At 31.7% G+C, this 24,836-nt stretch overlaps 2 protein-coding genes across 7 annotated transcripts in view; one reads left to right on the plus strand and one right to left on the minus strand.

The window, feature by feature from the left end:
- Positions 1-6,417, minus strand: part of LOC139525583 (probable G-protein coupled receptor B0563.6) — a 42,823-nt gene extending 36,406 nt beyond the window's left edge. Inside the window, exon 1 of the mRNA XM_071321073.1 lies at positions 6,277-6,417. The gene's annotated coding sequence lies outside the window, so the exon portion shown is untranslated. The remainder of the gene's footprint in view (positions 1-6,276) is intronic.
- LOC139525571 (CD109 antigen-like) overlaps positions 1-24,836 on the plus strand; it is a 365,611-nt gene that overhangs the window by 250,254 nt on the left and 90,521 nt on the right. The window lies entirely within an intron of this gene.

Genomic DNA, 24,836 nt, shown 5'->3' on the forward strand with positions numbered 1-24,836 from the left:
TTAGTCCATCTTACCACAGAATTATTGTATGCAGTAGTATAGGAATATTTTCTTAAATATTATACTGATTGAACACAAGGACAGCATGTTTATAGAAAGCATATACAACCGATGAAGACGTTCTTAAAATTATCTCGCAATTATCAAAGTTCATATACACAACACTTTCATGTATAGCATACGTGCTGGTTTTGCTGCAACTTTTTCGCACAAATGATAATTGAGATTTAAGTCCTGGCTCTGATTTTTTGTTTGGCACCTGTTGTAACGTTAAAGAATGTGCAGCTTCACTTAAGATGGCATGACTAGAAACTAATATGCAATGCAGTTTGCGATGACCATGACGTTCTTTGTAACAGATTTAGAACGTTATTGAATGAAACATTTTAAATGAACTTTAACTTTTTGAGGACGAAAAATCTATACAGGGGGGTTATTGTTAGGCAGGTTTGCATCTTAAATCATAATTTGAAGAATTTGTCATTTATTGTTAACAACATCTTGATTAAAATTTTTATAGGAAAATAATCTAAAAGAAAATGTGGAATGAACAAAAATGTTCTTACATTGAACATTTTTAATTTAGATGTTATGCCTTCAGACTAAGCGCGGCGTCTGTTTCGATTACATGTACATGTTGTGTTGTGAAGAAGAAAAAATTATCTACATGACAATGTTTGGTTATTTTGTCCATAGTGCATCTAAAAAAATATTCTTCAGAACATAATTTTATTGAGAAAACTGCTATTGGGCGATTATATATCATACAGCTTACGTCACAAACGATGGATAATTCCAGTTATTTATATTATTTATACAATTTGACCATTCTAATATCATGCTTGCAGCATAATTTTGTACAGTTTCCCTCTCCCTGGATATATTTTGAAACATTTGCCACTGGACGTTTGTGTAAACAACAATCAAACAATTAAAGGAGATTGCATTAAATGACAGTACATTTGTATTTTTTTACTCTTTAAGTAAAAATCTTTTTAACGTGAAATGTCTTTCCATTTGTTTTTATTTTATTTACATTGTTAGTCAAATGATTAGAGAAAAGGAAATTCATTTCAAAACCTTAATGTTTCATTATTGAATTATTTGTGGTGTAAATTGAAATTTTAACGAAACTTTAGGAGAATCTAATTTAGAATCATCAAGCTAGTTTACCGAACACATTTATATAATGAATGATTTGTATGGAAACTGTCAATCCTAAGATTCATTCAATATAGCAGTTTATTATCACCATTCATATTTGATTACAGTTAGTTTTAATTTGACGGGAAATAGTCCTTTTGCATAATGTAGGGGAAATAATAAAGTTAAATAAACTGTTGAAGAATTATATAAGATTGTGAAAAAAAGAAATATAATGATATTGCCAGTTGTCAACCGCCTATAAACGTCCATCTGAAGTGTAATTCTTATTGTTTGTGTAAATATACAAAGTGCACATGACCTTGATATAGTTCATTGGATGCAAATAAATTTGCTTGGAATACGTTAACAATTGTTTTGGTTAGTAGAAGGTGTAATCCCTCCACCAAGGAAACACGAATTATCATTTTAATGGATCATAAAAGTCATATTTAATCGCTAGATAATATTCACATCTTGTATTTTAAATGGCTATATGATATTGATTTACTAATTAAAAATTGTACATTACTAGTATTAGGTTGGTACATATACAAGTTTGTTTTCCTCTAATTTGTTTATAAATTTGGTCTGCTTAAAATGAGCATGGCTTTACAACAACAAAAAACGCATATAGGATGAGGCTTATAGTTCTGCACGTTAGACGTCGGTTTCGTGTGAAAAGACTCATCAGTGACGCTCAAATAAAAAAAAAAAGACCAAATAAAGTTCGAAGATGAAGAGGACCAAAATTCCGAAAGATTTTTCCAAATGCAGCTCAGGTAATCTGGATAATGTTTTTAATACAGTTTTTGAGATTGATCAGTACTTGCTTAAGGTCTAGTGCCACAAAACGACATAAAATAGTATAGGAGTAAATGAAATCGCAATTTTAAAAGTATATGCGATACTTTCACAAAGATTATGAATTTACCGAGAACGGGACCAGTTTGCCATTGTAGATGACACTTTTCTATCAATATTGTTATAAAACTATTTTTCAAAGGGAAGTAAACAGTGTGATATAAGGCAGTACAAAGATATGCTTTATGTTAGATTACAATCAAGCGTACATGTTTCGTGTAATTGGCTATTTTTACAAGTATTTCATCCTATAAAATGTACTTGAAAACTAATCTCCATCGACTAATGACTATATCTTTTGTTAGTTAACATCTATCGATATAAGTTCTAAGTTGATATGGAAATTAGGACGTGTGTTCTTTACATGTTGTCAATGATACTACTAAAGGTTTTTAATGTTTTATTAACTAATTTCTTGTTTCCTGTTGACTTCTGACCATGAACTTTGTGTTTTATTGATAAAAAAAAAAAGCATGTGTTACCTCTCAATATTGTAAGAACCTTTGACCTTTTCATTAAGGAGAATAGGAAATATAAGTTCAATATAGTAATTATATCTATCTATAATACTAAAATTACGAGGTCCAATTTGTCAGCCGTCATCACGTAAAAACGACGAATCAAAGAATTCAACTTTATATACAACTAATATAGTACAAAGGTGTAGATTAAAAATTACACCACTCCAGGCCCTTTTGTTTTCCACGTAATTAATATTGCCAATAATTAGGAAGTTCCGGGTCGAGTCCGATACCGATACCAATAGTATAATCACCTGTTACCTATTACCTTATCTGTACGTTCCGCATCTGACAGGCGCACCACCAAACGGTGTATTCAGGATTAATATGCTATATACACGGGTCATAATCACAGGGTTGACACTACTAAATTGTCAAATTGTTACCTATTGTAGTATTTTAATCCGTAAGACTTTCTAAGATAATTAACAATACGAATACTAAAAATCTGGACTAAAAATAAGTTTCAATTTGTTAGCGGGCATGACGTAAAACAGCGAAACAAAGAATTCAACTTTATTTATAACTAATATAGGACAATGCTGTTGATTAAAAAATACTCCATTCCAGGACCTTTTGTTTTCCAAATAATTAATATTACCAATAATTGATAAGTTCCAGTTCGACGGGTTCAAACAGAAAGATTTGAAAGCAGAGAAAATTGTGTATCTTATAATCGGCATGACTTAATCAGATGACAGTACTAATACTAAGATAAGGCTTGCGCATAGTTATATACTTTAATTCAGTCACGGACCCGCGATATCACGGGTGTGTTCTAGTCATTATTAAGCCTCCCGCTTTCTTAAGATGGCGGTATATATCGATGGGAGAGTCCGTCCCTCCCTCTGTCTGTCTGTTTGTTCGTTCGTTTGCTCGTTGTCCCTCGGTCCCTCAAACTTTAATTTGTTTGCAATTGCTACTGAACCGCGTCACACATATTATGAAAATGTCAATAAATCTTAATCGCATTTTGTTCTTTTTGCACATAGTATATATATATTACTTTTCAATCGAAACCATCTTTAAGTTTACTTTTGGGTGTAATTGACACGAACTTCGACATACATTTGTATATATAAAAAAGAAGATTTGGTATGGTTGCCAATGAGATAACTGTCCACAAGAGACTAAAATGACACAGACATTAACAACTATAGGTCACTGTACGACCTTCAACAATGAGCAAAGCCCATACCGCATAGTCAGCTATATGCACACTATAATATACATGTGTATCCGATTATCATACACACATAATCTTAATCCAAGGAAACGTTATCACTACCATTTACATTTGTATTTCCTTGTGTAAACCCCATTCAGTGGTGTTTGTTCTTTAATTTTGATGGTGTTTCCGTTATCAAGACAAGAACTTTACAAATGGCGGAGTACCATTTCGTTAGATTTGCTCGTATATCCTCAAGTTTTTTCTTGGATTTTTTTGTGCTTATAAAATGAATAATTGTTTCATCGTTTTGAGTATCACTGCTCAGAGGAGATTTTAATTCCGGTTTACATGCAACCTCTCTCGTCTCAAGACTTTCTAAGTGGTGAAATCTGTAAATCACTATTCAAAGTAAAATTGATAATGTAACTCGTTAAAATTGATGCAAGTTATTTTTGAAATTCAACTAACGCTCCTTGTAAAACGACGGTTTTCAATTACAGAAAATGCAAATTGAAGCACTCAAATATGTAGAACAAAGCTTCATTAGAATAAATTGAAATACATTATTGAGTAATTATAGTGAAAAAAGATATAAAAAAAAAACAATATTGAAAACGAAAATATCTTTTTTAAAAACACTTTTACTTAAAAACATCGATATCAACGTTTAAATTTATTCCACATAATATATAATTAATATAATTAAATTGGCATTAGACTACTGTGTAACACAAACAGATTTTGATATCGTTGAACTGGATTCTATAACCAAACTTATCAGTTTGATTGTGTCTCAAGCCATTCAACTGTAATCCATTCCCAAAACTCAAATCAAATTCATTGTGCTTTTCTAATTTTAACACTGGCAAAGTCTTTAAGCGACGAAACAGCATAGGCGGAATTGATTAGGCGAGAGAGGCTATTAATCTGAGAATTAGTTTAAGTATAGCTAACAAGTGTATTAAAAAGTAATCGAGGTATGATAGCCATAGGTCAACAGCTGCGGGAAAAGATCTTATTTTATCATGATGACCACGATTTTTCTTTTCAGTGAGGGATGTGAATTTATATTATTCAGTTGAGAAAAAAACCTCATTTAATATTACTTTAAACACAATTAGTATATTTCATGTTGTGTTGATAAAACCATTAAAACTCGACATATGTGGAGAGTTATACAGTTTCTCTAGTGGTCTATCACAAAGATGGTTATATTAAACTAAAGTCTTTAAAAAAGAAACCTAAATCCAGAACGATTCGTTATAGGGAACACAGCATTTTTCTACCGACTGTCTGGCAATTAAATACAGAAGCAAAAAATTCAAATTAAGGAATACTATAAAAAAAACAAAAACAAAAAACAATCGCAAGAACCTAAATCAAGAACGATTCGTTAAAGGGTATATAGTTTTTACTACAGACTTTATTGCAATTGAATACAAAAACAGAACATTCTGCGGTTTTATGAAATCATCACAGTCAGACTGTTATTTCAAGCGAACTTTTATTATTACGGAGCAACTGTTTATCTAAGATTTTGTTGTTTGATGTAATAGTTTTATGTACTTTAAATCGTTATGTTTTGTACAACTAGTCAAAACTCCTTCCGTCTTTATAAGTAAATACACAGAAATTAATTTTCTCAATCGCAATCAGAAGCATTTCGTCTTTATCATAGAAAGGCGCATTAAACAGACGAAACTTAACAGTTGCAGCTGTGTGCACTGGGCGATTGTAGCGCGCAAGATAAATGACATTTTTTTTAAATATTCACCCATTTTTCATCTAGATACTTAATATCACTTTGTTTTTAATTATAAATTTGATATGAAGAGGTCAAATCGAAAACAATGTCAATATATGGTAATTTCTTACTTGAGTTCACGTCTCGGTAAGATTTTACTTATAATAAGTAGTATTGATACTATGTTAAACATATATTTGACAATTGCATGACTGAATAAATAGAATTTCTTTCAAATTATGTTCAGTTTTGGTTCTTTATGGTAGATTGGTCTTATGTAGTCCAGTAATGACCTTTTCGTATTCGTATTCATAAAAAAATAGAGGTTTGTCAAATCGTATTAAATATTTCTCCTAATATATGAATATAATAAATATAAATATGTGTTTACTAGTATTATTTGTGAGTTGCAGATGTTGTTTTTCATTCAATACTTGGTTATTGTTTGTTCATTCGTTATTCTAAAAGTAGTCGATTTTAAGTCAAAGTAAGATACGGTAGATAATACAAAATTGTCAAGTTCTACATGTACATGTACTAGTTCCTATATAATGCAAAATATATTGTCACTAAGTTGTCATAACTTAAGTATTTGGTATGCTGATACCTTGTTAAATATAAATAATAAACTTTATAAAAACAAGAACAACTTGAGATCTACAAGTCACAATTATTAAGGAGCTTTAAAAAAAAAATCATATTTACATCAAGTTACGATGTAATGTAAAGGTATATTTTTTTTTATTTGATAATTGTGTTTTACAAAGTTTTGTATCCCATTTCCAAATAAAAAGTAATAAGATAAAATTTGAAAAAAATAAGCTGTGACTTACCTTTACTAAACTAATTTGAAACTATCCTATATGTCAGATATATGTTTTAATTCAACAGACGACAACATTTCACGTGCAGCAATTATCTGCTGCTACCTGTCGGAAAGTAAACATCTCCGTTTCTGTAGCAAGTTGTCTTTGATATTGATTCGTAGTAGATAATAAGTCCCACCTAACACAGCGAGAGCTACATGCTAAAGTTTTCACTCGAGTTGTTCTCAATTCCCAATGAAGACCTCATCAATATGTTAGTTGTATGAACTAGAGGCCGATTAATGATACCGAGTGTAAAACAAATAATAGATACTGGGCGATGCACATTATGATCTGTATAATATGTAACAGTCTGCAAAACAAAAACGAAGAAGAAAAAAAGTATCAGAAATAGGCTTCATTTATTTTTACGACATTAAGATTGACGACCTTTCTACATTGTTCTACGGGTAATACATTAAATGTATGTAAATATTTCAGTATTATTGAATAATTGAGAAAAATATTGTTGATTTTAATTATATGTAATGTTTTTGAAAATATAATAAACTAGTTTGGGTTAATAGCAATTAAATTCATAGTCAATCAAATTTTTTTTTCTTTTTCATTTTATTTTGAAAAATGTCAGTAAAAATACAACTGCCAAAATCTAATGGGCAGCCATTTCAATCATGCCAAATGGTTCAAAGTGTTTAATCTTGAATATTATTCCACAGAGAGTTGGATTTATACCAGCAATAATTAATCAAAATCAACATCATTCAAATTATGACAGGAAAATTGTAAATGATAAATGTAAAGTGGAAATTGGAACTGCTTTTATAAAACTCAGTTTTAGGTTAATTATAACGTGAATGTTTTTATTTTGAGCTCACCGGACCCGAAGAGTCAAGTGAGCTATTTTAATCACTTGGTGTTCGTCGTCTGTTGACGTTTACAAAAGTGCTTTCCTGACTATTATGAAGTATCCTTTTTTTTTAGAAATATGGATATACATGCATATACTATTTTACATAAAGTCGTCAGTTGACTTTATATATGGTGTGTTGCCCTGAAATGAAGATTTTCATAATTATTTTAAGTTATTGCCTATTGAAATGCTGAAAACAAAATAGAAAGATAGAAACTTCGACGATCAAACATGGTCAGCAAGACAAGATCTACAAATAAGTAAATATTGCCAAGATCTTTGGGTTGGTTCTTTATATAAGTTATTGACCTTAAATTATTTTTTTTACCAAATGTGCGCGATTTTACCTATATCTTGAAAGCTACAATTAAATTTAGATTGAAATGTGTATAAGAATAATGATCAGCAAGATAAGATCTATTTATACAGCCTAACGTAAGCTGTCAAAAGGAACTGCTTCACTTAAATGACGATTCCGTTTGCCAATTTCGTTTTTGAGTTATTGTCCTTAAACGATGATTTTTACCGTTTATGCATTTTTAGGGGAAATTTTAGTAAATTTAGAAAAAAAACTGTAGAAAGCAAAAATGATCATCAAGACAAATAGGAGATCATAGCACATACATTATGTTAACTCAATTTCCCCCCTCATAGCACATACATTATGTTAACTCAATTTCCCCCTCATTTGTATTATGTTCAGCAACAACTGTAGTAGGTAGAGAGTAAATGTAAGTTATAGTTGAAAATAGAATGAAATTCAAAACAGTGTGGCTGTGGCTATTGATTGACACATTAAATTCATCCATTGACTGGGACAATTTAGGTGAACGTTTGTATGTAACGACCACTGCTCACTATGTACTTTTTAAAGACACTTAAACTATGGGGTCACCAAAGGTTCTCAACACCTTAATAAAGTAATTCGAAAAATTAATCAGAAATAACACGATGTTTTGATTTATATCAATTATATAAATCAAAACATAAAGGTTATTCCTGATTAATTTTTCGAATTATTTTATAATTAAAGGCGTTAAGAAACCTTTGGTGACCCCACAGTTTAAATGTCTATCGTAGGTACGTCGTGAACAGTGGTCGTTACAGACAAACGTTCACGTAAATTGTCCCAGTCAATGGATGAATTTAATGTGTCAATCAATGGCCACAGCCACACTGTTTTGAATTTCATTCTATATGTAGTTCTTATGTATATCTGTAGATACCTACAAATTTTTCTTACTTTAATTACGATGAAATCAGTTCAAATTACTAAAGCACACAAAAAAAAAGAAATAATTTCCTGTATCAAACTACATAGTATTTATTGTAAGTCGTAACTTAATTGATTTAGAACATTTATTTCTGAAACAAGGATAAAAGGGAAGATATATGTGTGAAGTTTCTTTATATGTTGTGTAGAACAACCACAGCAGACATCAATGGAAAAGTCTTGATATGAAATGAGATATCTCGTACAAAAAACGTTTTATGAGCCTTTCAGTTTATACGAATCATATATTATCTTTTTCTGTATGTTTTAAATAGTTCATAATCAGATCTAATTAACATAGCAACATATAAATGTAAAGTATCTTAGTTTTTATGTACAACAAAATATATATGACCTGACAGTAGTGGGACAAGCAATGAAGATACAACTCCATGAATGAAGTTTTATTACGTAATGTAAGTGGCCTACTCAGCATCATAACATTGGTTTTTAGTCATTTATCTTTCACCTCATTGCAAAGGTCATATTTTAATGTATTAATGACCTAGTTCTATGTAGTAATTTAGATCACGTGCTTCTAAAAGCGTGCCATGATGCGACAGAAACACCTTATTAGTAATTTTCATCTAATCCTTTCATCTGATCCTCTGTCTCTTATGAATCAGTTTTGAATGTTAAGGGCTCCTAGCTCCAAGCACAAACCGAACTCCGGAAGTACTGTAACACTGGCAGTTCGTGGACTGGTGTGAAAATGTGAAAAATATCTAAATGTATGTCTTGTAAAATTTAACCTCTTGCAGTAATATACAAGTTAACTTAATATATTCCTCAGTTAGATTTTACACTATCAGTTTGCAAGAAATAAAATTACGGTGTAACAATAATCTTAATCTTAAACATTCATGAATATACTCGTTATCTAAGCGTTCCAAAAATTCTGCAGAACCTTGTTTTATTATCAGACAAATATCATTCATATTACACATCGTTTACATCGAAACAACCACAAAACTAGCGGGTAATGTATGCGTATGAGCTTTACTCATTTTTGAAGGTCGTACGGTGACCTAAAGTTGTTAATTTCGGTATCATTTGGTCTCTTGCATAGGCGGATCCAGGGGGTGGGGGGAGGGCTGGGTGGCCCGGCCCCCCCTTTCGTGGGAAAAATTTGGTTGATTATATAGGGAATCACTGAAGCATGACTGGAGTGGGCCCCCCATTAGGTCAGTCAGCGGGTCCCCCTTTATGAAAAGTTCTGGATCCGCCACTGTCTTGTGAATAGTTGTCTCATTGGCAATCATACCACATCTTCTGATTTATAGTAGGAGACGCTCGCCCTGTTGTCTCACTCGGTTTCGCTCCTTTTGTAGTTAAACAGTAACTCTGAAATACAAATATTTGAAATATCATGTTTTTAATTTCATAAATGGACACGCTAAAGGCCGTTCGATGACATACAGGGCTTTCGTCCTTGTCGTTTGTAGTCTCCGCATTTTTGTATATTTCGACTGACCTTAAAATCCATAATTTAAATGCATCAGAGAATTAGTAATTTACTGATTGGTATGCTATTCTTAATTGCGTGTGAAATGATTTCTTTTATTGATTCTGATTTTCATTGTTGTTTAAAAACAATTGTATGGTCTAATGCTAAAGCTTTACATGATTTTGCATTTCAATTTTTATTGCAAAACATGAAAAGACACTTTTCCTAGAAACTGAAAGATAAATTTTATCGTTCTTCTGTGAGTTAACTCATTTTTTTTTGTATAAATATTTGTGATCGATATGTAAAAACGAATTTAGTTTTCGATTTTAAGAATTTAATATGCGATATTTTAATTACGAGGAAAATTCAAAATGGAAATTCCGGAATCAAACACATCAAACGAATGGATAACAACTGTAATATTCCTGACATGGTACAAACATTTTCTTATGTAGAAATGGGTGAATTAAACATGGTTGTACATTCTTGTATGTGTACTCTTGTTTTACTTTTTTTGGGGTAGTTAATCGGTTTGTATTTAACACTATGATGGGTGATATTTTCACCTTTTTATACGACCGCAAAAATTAAATTTTTTGGTCGTTTATTGGTATCACGTTGCCGTCGTCGTCATTCGAAGACAGATGGTTTCCGGATAATAACTTTAGTATAAGTGAATAGAAATCTACTAAATTTTAAAACAAAGTTTATAACCACAAAAGAAAGGTTGGGATTGATCTTGGGGATTATGGTCCCGAAGGTTTATGAATTAGGGGCCCAAGGGGTCCAAAAGTTTAAACAAGCATTTATCTAGTTTCAGGACAAGAAGTTGTGTATAAGTATTTCAATGCTCTGAAATTTAATCACAATGTTTAATACCATAAGTAGAAGGTTGGGATTTATTTTAAAGGTTATGGGGCAAACCGTCTAGGAATTACGGGCCAAAAAGGGTCCAAAAACAAACATTTTTCTAGTTTCAAGACAATAACTTGTGTGTAACTGTATGGATCTCTCTGACATTATACCACAAGGTTCCATATAAAAAAGGGAAGGCTGTGATTGAGTTTGGGCTTAATTTCCCACAACATGTAGAAAAAAGGGCCGAAAAGAAGCATTTTTTTCTAGTTTACAGATAGTAACTTGTGTTTAAGTGTATGGATCTCTCTGAAATTATACTACAAGGTTTCTTACTACAAAGGAAAGGCTGTATTTGAGCTTTGGGGTTCGTGCTTCAAGGGGGGTTTCAAGAAGTAGGGGGCAAAAAAAAGGGGCACAAATAAGCATTTTTGTAGTTTCAAGTCAATAACTTGTGTTTAAGTTTATAAATCTCTCTGAAATTATACCACAAGTTTCCATACTACAAAGGGATGGTTTTGGGGGGTTAAGGGCTCAAAGCATTTAGCAAATAGGGGCAAAAAAAGGGGAAACAAGGATTTTTCTGGTTAAAGGACAGCTTAGACAATTTAAAAGCAGTGTAAGGGAGGTAATCCAATTCCATTTAAAGAATACTGTTATATATATGTTTGATTGATTACATCCCTTACACTGCTTGAAAATTTTGTATTGAGAAATGATGATTGTCTTGAGATGAATAGCTGTAAAAAAAATTAGAAATTACTATTAATTAATATTAATTTTAACAATGACTGTATGACATTTTATATTTTAATATTTTATGATGTATTTAAATAAGTTGTTATTGTTGCAAACTTCATCAGAAATTTGAGATTAATTTTGGAAAACGTGAAAGGGGGTGGGAGGGGGGGGGAAACAATTTTTCTCATTTCAGATTTTAGAATTTTAAAAGAAAATTTCTTGAAATATTTGTTTGTGAGGGAATTAATATTCAACAGTATAGTGAATTGCTCAAAAGCCCCCCCAAAAATAATAAGTTCATTAGACCACATTCATTCTGTGTCAGAAACCTATGCTGTATCAACTATTTAATCACAATCCAAATTCAGAGCTGTATCCAGCTTGAATGTTGTGTCCATACTTGCCCCAACTGTGCAGGGTTCACCCTCTGCAGTCGTATAAAGCAGCGCCCTGCGGAGCATAATGTTTAAACTATAAGAAAAAGAATTGGTATTAATAAAAGGTATGAGGCCCTTTATTTAATTCCTTCGTTTTCTTCCGACTGGACAAAGAACGTAGGCGCCAAAGACATTACTTGATTCTTACAGTGAAGTTTTTGGATTACTTATCTAAATGGTAATGTTTGCAATGTTTGTTTGAAAGATGACTTTGATAACATTAATAAGTGCTTTACTATCGAGTGACACATCTGCAAAATTATGCAATAAAGGCTCCCATTGGATTCTAATACACGAAGTCACATTTTATCTTTTATGAAACTACATTTTGAAGCTGAACTGGGAACATTTTCTAAAAGTGCGGATCTTAATATATTTCATTAGTTCTCAACAAGCCAAGTTACATTGGTGCACAGATAAGGAATATGTTTTATTCAATTATTAAGCGGCCCCTCTCAAAGCTTTAGAGAATTGTATATCAATTGGTAGGAGCTATGTATAGATTTATAGTGAATCATATATCGATTAATAGTTAATTATTTATCGATTTATAGTGAATCATATATCGATTGATATGGAATTATTTATCGATTGATTGTGAATTATTTATACATTTAAAGTGAATTATTTATCTATAGATAGTGAACTATATTTATCGATTAGTTTAAACATATTTATTTATAGTGGATTGGGAAACAAGTTTTGCAATTTATATTTATCCCTTTCCATTTTATCGATTGATTGTGAATTATACATTTATAGTGAATTGTATATCGATTGATAGTGAATTATATATCGACTGAAAGTGAATTATTTATCGATTTATAGTGAATCATATATCGATTGATAGTGAATTATTTATCGATTTTTAGTCAATCATATATCGATTTATAGTGAATCATTTATCGATTGATAGTGAATTATATATCCATTGAAAGTGAATTATTTATCGATTTATAGTGAGTAATATATCGATTGATAGTGAATTACGGATTGATTAACAGTAAATTATTATAGATCGATTGATTCTTATCTGAAAAAAAAATGTCTAGATGCATGTTTTATGCACAATCATAACGAATACAAATTCCAGAATAATGATTGTAATACGTGTTTTTATGAACGGACGATACAATGTACGTAACCTGATGTGCCTTCAGGATATCCATACTTATAAATTACAATCTGACATTGTTGTGAAAACAATGCAAGGTTAACAACGTTATTTTGATCGTGTTTCAATGACAGTGCCAAGAGATGTCAGAGAACAATCAACTGTTGCCACACTGGTACCTCACTTGTACCCAGCATGGCTTCATCTAATTATACATGTACCATTCTGATCACAATCTTTTCAGTGAATAAAGAAAATGTATAATTTGGTTCTTAAGATAAATGGTATGATGTTTCTCTTTGCTTTTAAGAAACATTAGTTATTAAATTAAAGTAATAGAATCTAAGCCAGAAATGATTGATACAAACAAATTGATGTTGTTATTTATTGTTACATCAGTGGTATCTACATCATTAGTCAATTATGGCTGTTATGCTGTTTTGAAAGAAAACTGGCACTTGTTTTGTGCAGTGGGTAATTGGAAGTTAATTGTTTAATTTACGACTATAGACCGAATTATTACCTTGTAGGCAGTCTTTATGATAATTATTGTTTCATAATTAGAAATTATTTCTTATGTATATTCTGTTTTCTGTATCGGTATTCTCAACTCCCAACATAAATCGGGGACATTCTCAATTCAATTCAATTCAATATTTGATTCAAGTCTTATCTGTCAATATAACATAATACAACATTAGAATATAGGTATGCAATAAAGAGCCATTATGTAAGAAATATAAGAGACTATAACATTAAAACATGATAGAAATTTCGTAGATTATAAAACCTATTGGTGACTCCTTTTATCCATAATAAAGTTTAACTGAGATAGTGTATACTATTAGTTTAAGGTACTAAAACGCTAACTATACGAGCGGATAATGTTACTTTACTTTGTTTACCAACAGAAAAAGCGCTTTAGTAAACATGTTATTTATGTCATTTATATAACGGAAACTAATTTACGGCATTTACAGGACAAAGGCGTCATAACATCAACACTTAACTTAATTTTGGTTCTTTTTTTTTTTTTTTTTTTATTAATATGTCGTTGTATGGTTAGCGTAGACAAATACTCACCTTTAATTCATACAAACAATTTTGTTTGGTATGGCGGTTATTTTTTTACGCTGTTCTATTTGTTTAAAGCTGTAATCTGTTTTGTTATTTGCAAAACCTTTCTAAGCAAGAGAGTCATTCGGTGCTCTCCTGGTTTTTGGTGTATGGTGATATTCAATGTTTACTTTTTTTGTGGATTATAGTCTTCCCGTTCGTTGTTATTTATTTTTTGTCATGGGGTGGTGTACCTGTTTTTTGTCGTACAAAATCATATTCAAATTAAAAAAATGTATTTACTTATCATAGTGCCCGTACTTGGGCAGAATAATTTAAAACAGATTACTTATTACTGCAATAAAAAAACATACTTAACATGATTTGAATGATTGTATTTGTACCTTTGCATTGCCTGCTTTGTGTAGTCTCTCTATTTTTATAAATAAATCTGACTAAACGCAATGACATAGTAATTGACTTAGAACGCCCATATAACCGTCTATATGCACGCTACCGTAAACAGATAAATCTTCCATTATTGCTCAATGAGGTGCTTGACGATGCAAATACAATATGGTTTGTGATTGGCAGTTGCTATTTGTCCGGCTAGCCGGACGAATAGTACCAGGACTATTTGTCCGGCCAATACAATGCGCATGTCACTATAATATTTGTGTGTGCGTGTAATATTATATTCAGCATCACCAGGGGCACATGTTTGAAATCTTTAGTGTTAGGGCCTAATCTTGTTACTGGTAATTGAAATTGTTGTTTTCTTCATAGTAGTATATAGTCCAATGTGGATAACGAATAATTGAATAAAATCATATATATCCCATATTTTTTATATAAGAAGAGAGAAGAATTTACTTGTAAAAAAAACTTGGGTAGTGTTTGACTCGTGAATTTTAAGTTAACGTAAAGGATTTTGTCTAGCTGAAAAAGGTACAAAATTATTATGTCTGTAGCTGTCAAAGTGAATTATAGACCCCTTGACATAAAGTTATCCATATTTTGAGTGAAAGGTGAGAGATTTTTCTATAATAACCCCCCCCCCCAAAAAAAAAAAAAAAGAGTAATAAAAAACACTGTTTTTTTAATTTTATTTACGTGAGGGGATCGGGTGTTACAGTGTGCTCCTTTTCCCAATTTCTCTGTTCTTTTCTTGTCTTGCAAGACTCATTTTTGGAATATAACTAAGCTAAATTTCATTCAGTTAGACCTGCAATCGTAAAGGCCTTTTTCAACTACACTTGCTTTGAACATCTTTTCCACCTGTACACAGCTGTAGCGAATCGAATAATTTTGTAAAACTAATTCTCCGATCAATTATATATAATTATCTTTGATTTCCCATTTTCCTTGTGATTTCAATTTTTTACAGTCCCTATCATAAGATTATATCATTCTTGGAAGTTCATAATATCGTGTTCCATTGTCAAATTCCGAAAACTTCAAAATTTATCACAAATATTTCAGCCATGATCTTAAAATTGAAAATCAGTGATCAGATTACACGCGCCCCCTTGGTGCTACTGAAGATAATGTTACACGCACTTCCGAACGCACATTATATGACATGCGCATTACAATGGCCGGACAAATAGCCACTCCGTTCTTGGTTGATAAAACAACACGAAATACTCCGACTCCGGTAGCCGGATCGTTCGAAAAATAAAACAAAGACCACCCTTTACAATATTTATCTTAAATAACTGCACTTTATAGGTTTCTTACATTACATTAGAGTTACGGCTTGGCTGATACTCGTCTCATTATAAGAATATTTGTTTAAGCATATTGTTTTGATTACTTTGAGAATAACGATGATTTCGTATACGTTAATTTAAAAGAAGAGATTTCACAAAATTAATGGTTAATGATAATATAAGAAAATCATTACATCATTTTAACGATGTACTATTTTAGAAAATAGTTCAGGTGAATAAAAACCCATTTCAATGATTAAAAATAAATGCGTATTTCATGCCTCAGCCACACTATCTTTGGAAATGAAATTTAATTAAGAGGCCAAAGCGATTACAATAACTTTTCCCTGAAATCAAAGTTTAATTTAATTTTCGACTTAGCAATTCCGGAAATGAATTTTTCCGTGAACCTGTAACATTAATAAAGTTTTATAAGAGACACATAAATTAGAATACAGCCGAACAAATTGATTCTTATATTGTCAAACTTTTAATTAACAGCTATTCCCAACCCAGTACAATTCAATCGTAATGATTCTTGAGTGAATTTTGAAATGAATTGTTAAATTTTCTCATTTTCTCATTTATCATATAAACGTTTATAAATGGTTATTTCAGAAATAAATCAAAAGTGAAGTAGTCACCGACTTTGTAATACTCTAGTCACGTGGTGCAATCATTTCCCCCTCGACGTTGTAATACTCTAGTGTGGTGCAATCATTTCCCCCCTCTTGTAATACTCTAGTGTGGTGCAATCATCCCCCCCCCCTCGACGTTGTAATACTCTAGTGTGGTGCAATCATTTCCCCCCTCTTGTAATACTCTAGTGTGGTGCAATCATTCCCCCCTCGACGTTGTAATACTCTAGTGTGGTGCAATCATTTCCCCCCTCTTGTAATACTCTAGTGTGGTGCAATCATTTCCCCCCTCGACTTTGTAATACTCTAGTGTGGTGCAATCATTTCCCCCCTCTCATTTATTACTTATTGTTTCTATTCATTTGTGTATTATATTTTGGAAACAAAAAGTTTCGGCTAAAAATTTGAAAAAAGTTAAAACTAAGTCTTGTTCGCCTTTATTCTTCTTTTCGTTAGATTGAAAAATATCACAGCTATAAAAAGATTCAGATAAAGAATATTTACGTGTTTCGAATTCAATTACTCTAAATATAACGTCAAAAATAGCCTGAAGTTTTGGTAGCAAGTGCTATACAAGGTAATTTAATAATCTTAATGTTTATAATTTTAGATTAATATGCCTTACGTACGTAGGAGGACGTTATATGGGTTTTGATTATATTGCACTTGATTCCATGGTGTAAGGATACGTACCAGAAATGGTTCACGTAAAAAATCTCGGGGGGGGGGGGGAGGGGGGTGCACTTCGACATCAAATTGATAGGGAATGCCGCTGGGATTCTTTTACCCCTTAAAAGGTGACCTATTCCAGCGGCACGTCTTTTCACATTATATATAGGAAGCCCCCCTCCCTCACACACACCCCTGTGAAAAATAACGATTACTGTTTACTAATAGTCCGATTAAAAACGGTAAAACAGCAATTGTCCAAGAATACATGAAATACAATAATTTTGCCTCGTTCCGTTCATTGGCTATTGGAAACCCCAAACTGTTTCCTGCGTTTATACGGTAAAAATGACATCTGTCTAACGTAACTCAATATCATTGTTTTCACCTGTTTGTTCTAACGCCGGTATTTTCATGGCCATAAAAAGATCACTACACTGTGAGTGATTAGGCAGTATTACAACAGTGATTAGGTTTCTTGTGATGGATGTACATTACATAACGTAAGAATTGGTGCACCAATCATTCAATGCACTGAGGTCGGAACATTCATAACACATTAAGCTTCAACACGGTCTATACTAGTGTAATAGGGTTTTTTTTAAAGTTTTTTTTTAATAAAACCAAAATCTTTCAACATTTTTTGCATTAAAACCAAAGTGACATAAATAAAATGAAGACAATTTCTCAGCACTCCATAAGTGTTAACAGATCTGCAGTAAACCCTAAAAATACAAAGCTGAATGTAATACTTATTCTCTCGACTCGCTTTGTCATGGAGTGGTATCATTTATGTTAAGTCCAAAGTAAAGTGTACATCGTTACTGCTAGCGTAATTAGCATTGCATATGTACTTGATAATATCCGGGATGGATTAATATTGAGTTAGGCTGAATTCTCATCTTACAATTTATACAATAAAAGTGTTCTTAAATTCTACATAAGGTGCAAATTAAACAAGTTAAAAAGAAGGCGGCTATATTTTATTAATAGACTGAACTCGAGAAAACTCGAAGGTCTTTTCAAATATTGTTACCTTCATGCTCTTCCCTTTATTCCTTCGTCATATACAAACGATATTTTATTTATATACATATACCGGAATATCATTGATGTAGCAAAGTTTCTTACAGAGTGAAAAGATGCACTTCAGCGAATAAATTCGTCTTCGATTGTTCCTTTTCTTTTATGCCCCATTTATGGGCATTATGTTTTCTGATCTGTGCGTCCGTTCGTCTGTTCGTCCGTCTGTCCCGGTTCAGGTTTAAATTTTTGGTCAAGGTAGTTTTTGATGAAGTTCAAGTCCTATCAACTTGAAACTAAGTACACATAGTACACATGTTCTAATTAGAGTTTTTACTCCAATTTCACGGTCTACTGAATAAAGAAAATGATAGTGCGATTGTGACATCCGTGTACTATGGACGCATTCTTGTTTTTATACAAAAATGGAGAATGACCATTACCAATAGTACAATAAGGAGCATGAACTCTTATCAAAAAGAATCTATCATGTTGAAATTCTAAGAAAACCTTCTTTATTTTTAAATTTATTATTTAGAAATATTATTGGAATATGTTTTTCTGCCACAAAGAACGATTTCCACACATCGTTTGCACTGAACAAATTAAAGCTGTAGACTACTCCGATCATTAAAAGATGATCTATACATTTTACATAGATAACAATGTAGACTATAATATTACTATATCAAAATATTTCTAATAACACTGCTCTTTAGTCGGGTGGTTGGCTCTTTGACACTTTCACCGTTTCCATTCTCAGTTTTATTCTCTTGAAACGACGTTAGTAAATTGAATTATTAGGAACTTAACTGAAAAAAGGCCGTAAGGTTCAAGGGAAATGTATTTATAGATTATGATAAAAATTAGTTTGGTCTGGTAAAAAGACTGCTAAACACATATTTAATAATTTAACCCTATCTTTGGATACATTGGTGTACCACGCCTCTAATCAAGCAATATACAAAATTGATGATTATGAGTAAAGAAGCTATACTAATGAAGTGCCTTATCAGTAGGAATTGATAGAAAAGGCATATTGTCATGTGCGTTGATAGTGTTAGCATAACTGTTATAGTAAATATGTCTGTTTTCATTAAGTACATTTTAATTGGTAATTATTGAAATCAGGGTTAAATTGCAATCACCATGTCCGTCCGTCCGTTCGTTCAACAAAATCATATTGTCACACTTTTCTCGAGAACTACTTTAAAGAATTATTTCATAGTTTGCTATCATGATTAGTTGTGGCGTGCATTCGATATTCGGATATATCAAACACAAATTTCCTGTCAACTACACTTTTAATTGTTATTATTCTAATTATTTATTATTCTAAATAAAAAAATAAGTTTTCACCACAATTTTCCTTGAAATGTTTTGAAAGGTTACAACCTCCCCCGTACCTGAAACAATAGTGTAACATCATAACATAGAAAGACACACTTATAACTGCTTCTTTCCCGATACTTTGAATTTCGCATGTGGTATGCTAAATTATAGAACGAACACAAGTGCAACTTCTGGATGAAGTTTGGAACATTTAAAATAACATCTACGTATCTCCTTCTGCCGTTACTTTCAATTTTGTCCACAAAGAAAAAATTAAGTTATGAGCAGTTACATTTTTTTTAAATAAAAATGATCGAACATTTTTTTTAATAAAAATGATCGATACGTCAATGAGAAAGCAACTGAAAATAATCTCTGACCGGAATCAACGATTTTATTTTAGGTTTTGTAAATGCTAATATCGAGGCGGTAAAGTTATTACAAACGAAGACATAAACTTAAGTTTTATCAGTTAACCAATAGACTGTTACCCATATTTCTGATAATTTTGTGGTATGTTGTTCATTGTTGCGTTGCATATCGTTTCTATAAATACGGTCTTTATTGTCTTTCTGGTTGTAAAATATATACAATTTAATCAGTGTTCTTAGCGAAAAATTTGTTATGTTATAGCATTTTAAAACTATCTCAGTTCAACAGGTCCAGTAGAAAATTGAAATATGTGTGGTGTACGAGGGATGAATAGGTGTCGGTCAAAGTGGAGTAATTTTGATATAAACTAACAAGTTCCTTTATAATCTTATTCTTTATAAATTAATGGTACATTAAAATTTCAATAAGATTAGATCGGTCAGTGAAAGAGCAAATGTAAAAATAAATAATAACTCCACTATCAAATGTATTATAGACAAAAACAAAAATATATTATGGTTAACCGCAAATTAGACAAGTGCTAATTTTGTAATTGTGGCGATAAAAAAGTATAAAAACAGTGCATGTCAAACGATTGTGTTATACGTTCATTTGTAATTGTTTAAAATATCAAATCCTAACTGACATTTTTAATATGGTTTATATCGAATATTGTTTACTAGTGTTCATTTATTTATCTATTTTACGTCCTATGATTTCATATCGATTGATCTGTAATAATGATTTTAAAGATCTTCGTTTTCTTATGAGATTATGAACGCAAGGTCCAAAATTGAAATATTATATAATAAGATTTAGTGAAAAGCTGGATTATAAAAGAACAGCACATTTCTGTGGAAGCCGAAATATCAATTTAAACGAATATTTTATGTTCAGTGCAACATAGACAATTTTGCTGTTAAAAAAATTGAATGTTTAAACACAAAAGGGTAAAGAAAACTGTCTCGTCAATGATTACCCTTAAATTACATTTTGTAGAGCTAAGTTTTGTAATACCTCCGAGGACTGTAGATGAACATGCGAACATCTGGTTACAGCTATTTCGCTATATTTTCCAACAGTGATCATCCATATTACCCCGCAAACAAAAACAAATAAATTAGGTAAATCATAAACAACAAAACATGTTTACCACAGAGGATACAATATCGTGGTCAGCAAGCTTATCATGGTAATCCATACAGTCCACATAACAATAACGTAACCCAATCAACGAAAAATCATTTAATAAACCCTCCTATATATTAACTCCATGAGGTGTACGGCAATGCGGATGACGGACTAATTATTTTAAAACGGACATGTTAGATATACAGTCAGGATTACGAATTATATCTGGGAATTACAAAATATAATTTGACGTCGGCTATTGACAGATTTGATTGATATGTTTCGTATGTTTGCCCTTGTCTTTGACTTTTTATGCCGATTTTTTGCTGTACGCTGTTTTGAATATTTTGTCAGTAATCTATAATACTTCATTAAGGTTTGCCAGAGACAACATAGGAGAATAGATCGGTCGATGCCATATTTATTGAAAGGTGAATTAGTTTCTACTTATCGAATCAAGAAACTATATTTACCATTATTTGTCGTTTTAACATTAGTATAATTTAACATTGTTATTATCTGTATGTAAAATACATGGCTTGATTTTGCTTGCAAAGAATCTAGCGGAAGCGAAACATGTATTCGCTACAAAAAAGTAACTTCGCAAGAAGTTATATTTTAATCAGATTTTTTTGTAGAATAAGTAACAAGTGTAACTGTGAGCTACTGCTCACTGATGATACCCCCGCCGCAAGTGGATAATGTTAATAGTGTAAAAATATGTAAGTGTTCGGTAAACAGGAAGTTGCCGAGTGATGAATCTGAAAACGCATCACACAGTATAGCTGACTTATATAAACCCTGAAACCAAATTTCAGAAATCCTGGCATTGTAGTTCCTGAGAAAAATGCGACGAAAATTTTCAACTTGGCCATCATGTGTAAAATGATAGTAGTGTTCGGTAAACAGGAAGTTGTCGAGTGATGAATCTGAAAACGCATCACAAGGTATAGCTGAATTATATTAATCCTGAAACCAAATTTCAGAAATCCTGGAATTATAGTTCCTGAGAAAAATGCGACGAAATAAAATGGTAAGTGTTCGGTAAACAGGAAGTTGTCGAGTGATGAATCTGAAAACGCATCACACGGTATAGCTGACTTATATCAAGTCTGAAACCAAATATCAGAAATCCTGGTAGTGTAGTTCCTGAGAAAAATGTGACGAAAAATTTTCAACTTGACTATCAGGTGTAAAAATGATACAAATGTTCGGTAAATAGGAAGTTGTCGAGTGATGAATCTGAAAACGCATCACACAGTATAGCTGACTTATATCAAGCCTGAAACCAAATTTCAGAAATCCTTATAGTGTAGTTCCTGAGAAAAATGTGACGAAAAATATTCATGGGACGGACGGACTGACTGACAGACTGACGGACTGATGGACTGATGGACTGATGGACTGACAGAGGTAAAACAGTATACCCCCTTTTTTTCAAAGCGGGGATATAATTAGTAGACCACCAATGATGAACTTTCGTTTGAGAACTCTAAAGGTAGAATACAATAGAATGTTCAATAAAATTTCAAAAATTTAGGTAAAAACGAATAAAGCAAAAAAGATACCAACAGTAAAATTCTTTCTTCAGTTCTATATTTGTATTACAGAATTAAAAAGCAGTAACTGGTAGAATGTTAAAAGCAATTAGTGTTTGTTTGCTTTCTCATACTCTTATATCGGTCACTGTATTTATAAAACAGTTTCCATAAATTAACCTTAATAAATAGCGAAAACACAATTGTATGTAACGCCTAAAAAAGCAGATAACACAAAAGAAATCGTGAAGGAAATGAATTACTATTTGATCTAAAATGAAACGCGAGACGGGATACAAATTACAGGTTTACGAGCTTTGAACTGTTATTTCTAATAACCTAATCATGGCACTTCATTAAACCTGTAATACTCAAAAAGCGAATAAAATAAACTTTCTTTTGATATATCGCATGTTAGAAATACATTTTTTTTTATATCAATGCTGAAACATGTTTTAGAATATGTAGATAGATAAAAGAAGATCTGGTATGAGTGCAAATGAGACAACTCTCCATCCAAGTCACAATGTGTAAAAGAAAACAAAACAATAAATGTCAAAGTACAGTCTTCAACACGGAGCCTTCGATCACACCGAACAGTTTAGCTATAAAGAGCACGTTCATTCGGAATAACACCAGTATCTTGCGACGTGTCAGTATAATTATAACGAAAAATTCCAAGTGATGAGATTTAAATCCCAAAGAATGTAGAAGTTCTGAAAATATTATACCAGTTGTGGTTATAGCTGTCCTCATACTCAATGCAAATGTTTATTTTGTTTAACATTGCCGATCAAGCAATAGGACGACAATCACATGGTGTCTTCTGAGTTTGAAAATTTAATAAAATATTGACTGGTAGTATCTAAATTTTATGGACTTTGCATTTTTAAATACTTTGTTAATCAGTCCTCCTTTCCATAGATTGACATAGCTACTTGAACACATATTTGGATCTTAATTTTACATACAACAGTAAGGAATTATTATAAGTAGTTAATGGAACAGGACTAGTGCTACATTATGTTGAGAGAGACCAAACACTGCAATAACAATGTGAAACACATCGATAGATATTGACCTCTTAGCAACGGGAGCGCGGTTTACGTAGCCTGATGACGAGATGACGTTAGTTTAGATTATTATGAAAATAAGACATGAAACTAAAAAATCATTAAGTGTTTGTTAAGTTGTCGTTCATGATATGCTTTCATCACATTTTACTCTGAAAATAGACGACGGCCAAACATGCCTTCAAAACTAATTAATAACAAAAGTTTCGTATTGTATGTCAGTGCTCTATATAAGTGACAGTTTCTTTTTAAGTTTGTTCCAATATCGTCCTATATAGACTCCTAAATAAGGCCTTGTTATAGATCTATGTATCGACCTGTATTTTTATGTGATTAAGTGTGAATCCATGTTTAAATTATCACATCTTTCTTAATGAAAATCATTGTTGCAATGACATAACAGTGATGCTCTTTGCATTGTCATTTTAATTCGCCACCTTCAAGGAAACATCTTCCCGCGATAATAACACATGGGAAATGTTTTATCGTAAAAGAAAGGAATAAAATGTCACTTATCAAAAAAGCTGGGAATTATCCTGACATAGCTATATACATATGTTTAAGAGAAATTGATATGTATCTTTCACAGATATTGAGTTTTTTTCTTAATGGCGACACTAACATACTTTCGTGTTTACTTTTATTGCGCAAAGAGAATAAAGTAAGTCTCTTGTAATTTGCCAAACATGTATTTGCTTTTAGATAAAATAAAAGTTATAGACTACAATTAATGCTGACATTAAAGAACGAGATTCTTATCTGATAGTTGAAGAATAGCTTCCTGATATTGTGTATATCGGTCGTCTTTCTGAACATATGCACAATAAAGGCAACAGTATACCAATGTTCAATAAATAAAGGCAACAGTAGTACACAGCTACTTTTGCATAGGTACTATTTCTGTTCTTAAAATCTGTAGTACTGGACATTTACTTGTAATATTTAGTACTATTTCTTTACTTTAAAATTATTGTAATATTTAGGTACTTGTATTTTCCAGTACTTGATTTGTACTCAAAGTATTGGTACAAAAATGATACCAACAATGCTCACAGTATTCCATGTTTGAACATCATAACTTCATGAGATTTGAAAATGACAAACATTCAAAATGCTGAAAATGTAACCGTGCACCCAAAAATCTGTAGTACTTAAATTTCAAGTACAAATCAAGTACTGTAAAATACAGGTACTTAAATATTACAATAATTCGTAAGTAACACAATAGTACTGAATATTAAA

Source organism: Mytilus edulis, chromosome 5 (genome assembly GCF_963676685.1).
Source record: "Mytilus edulis chromosome 5, xbMytEdul2.2, whole genome shotgun sequence".
Taxonomy (NCBI): Eukaryota; Metazoa; Mollusca; class Bivalvia; order Mytilida; family Mytilidae; genus Mytilus; species Mytilus edulis.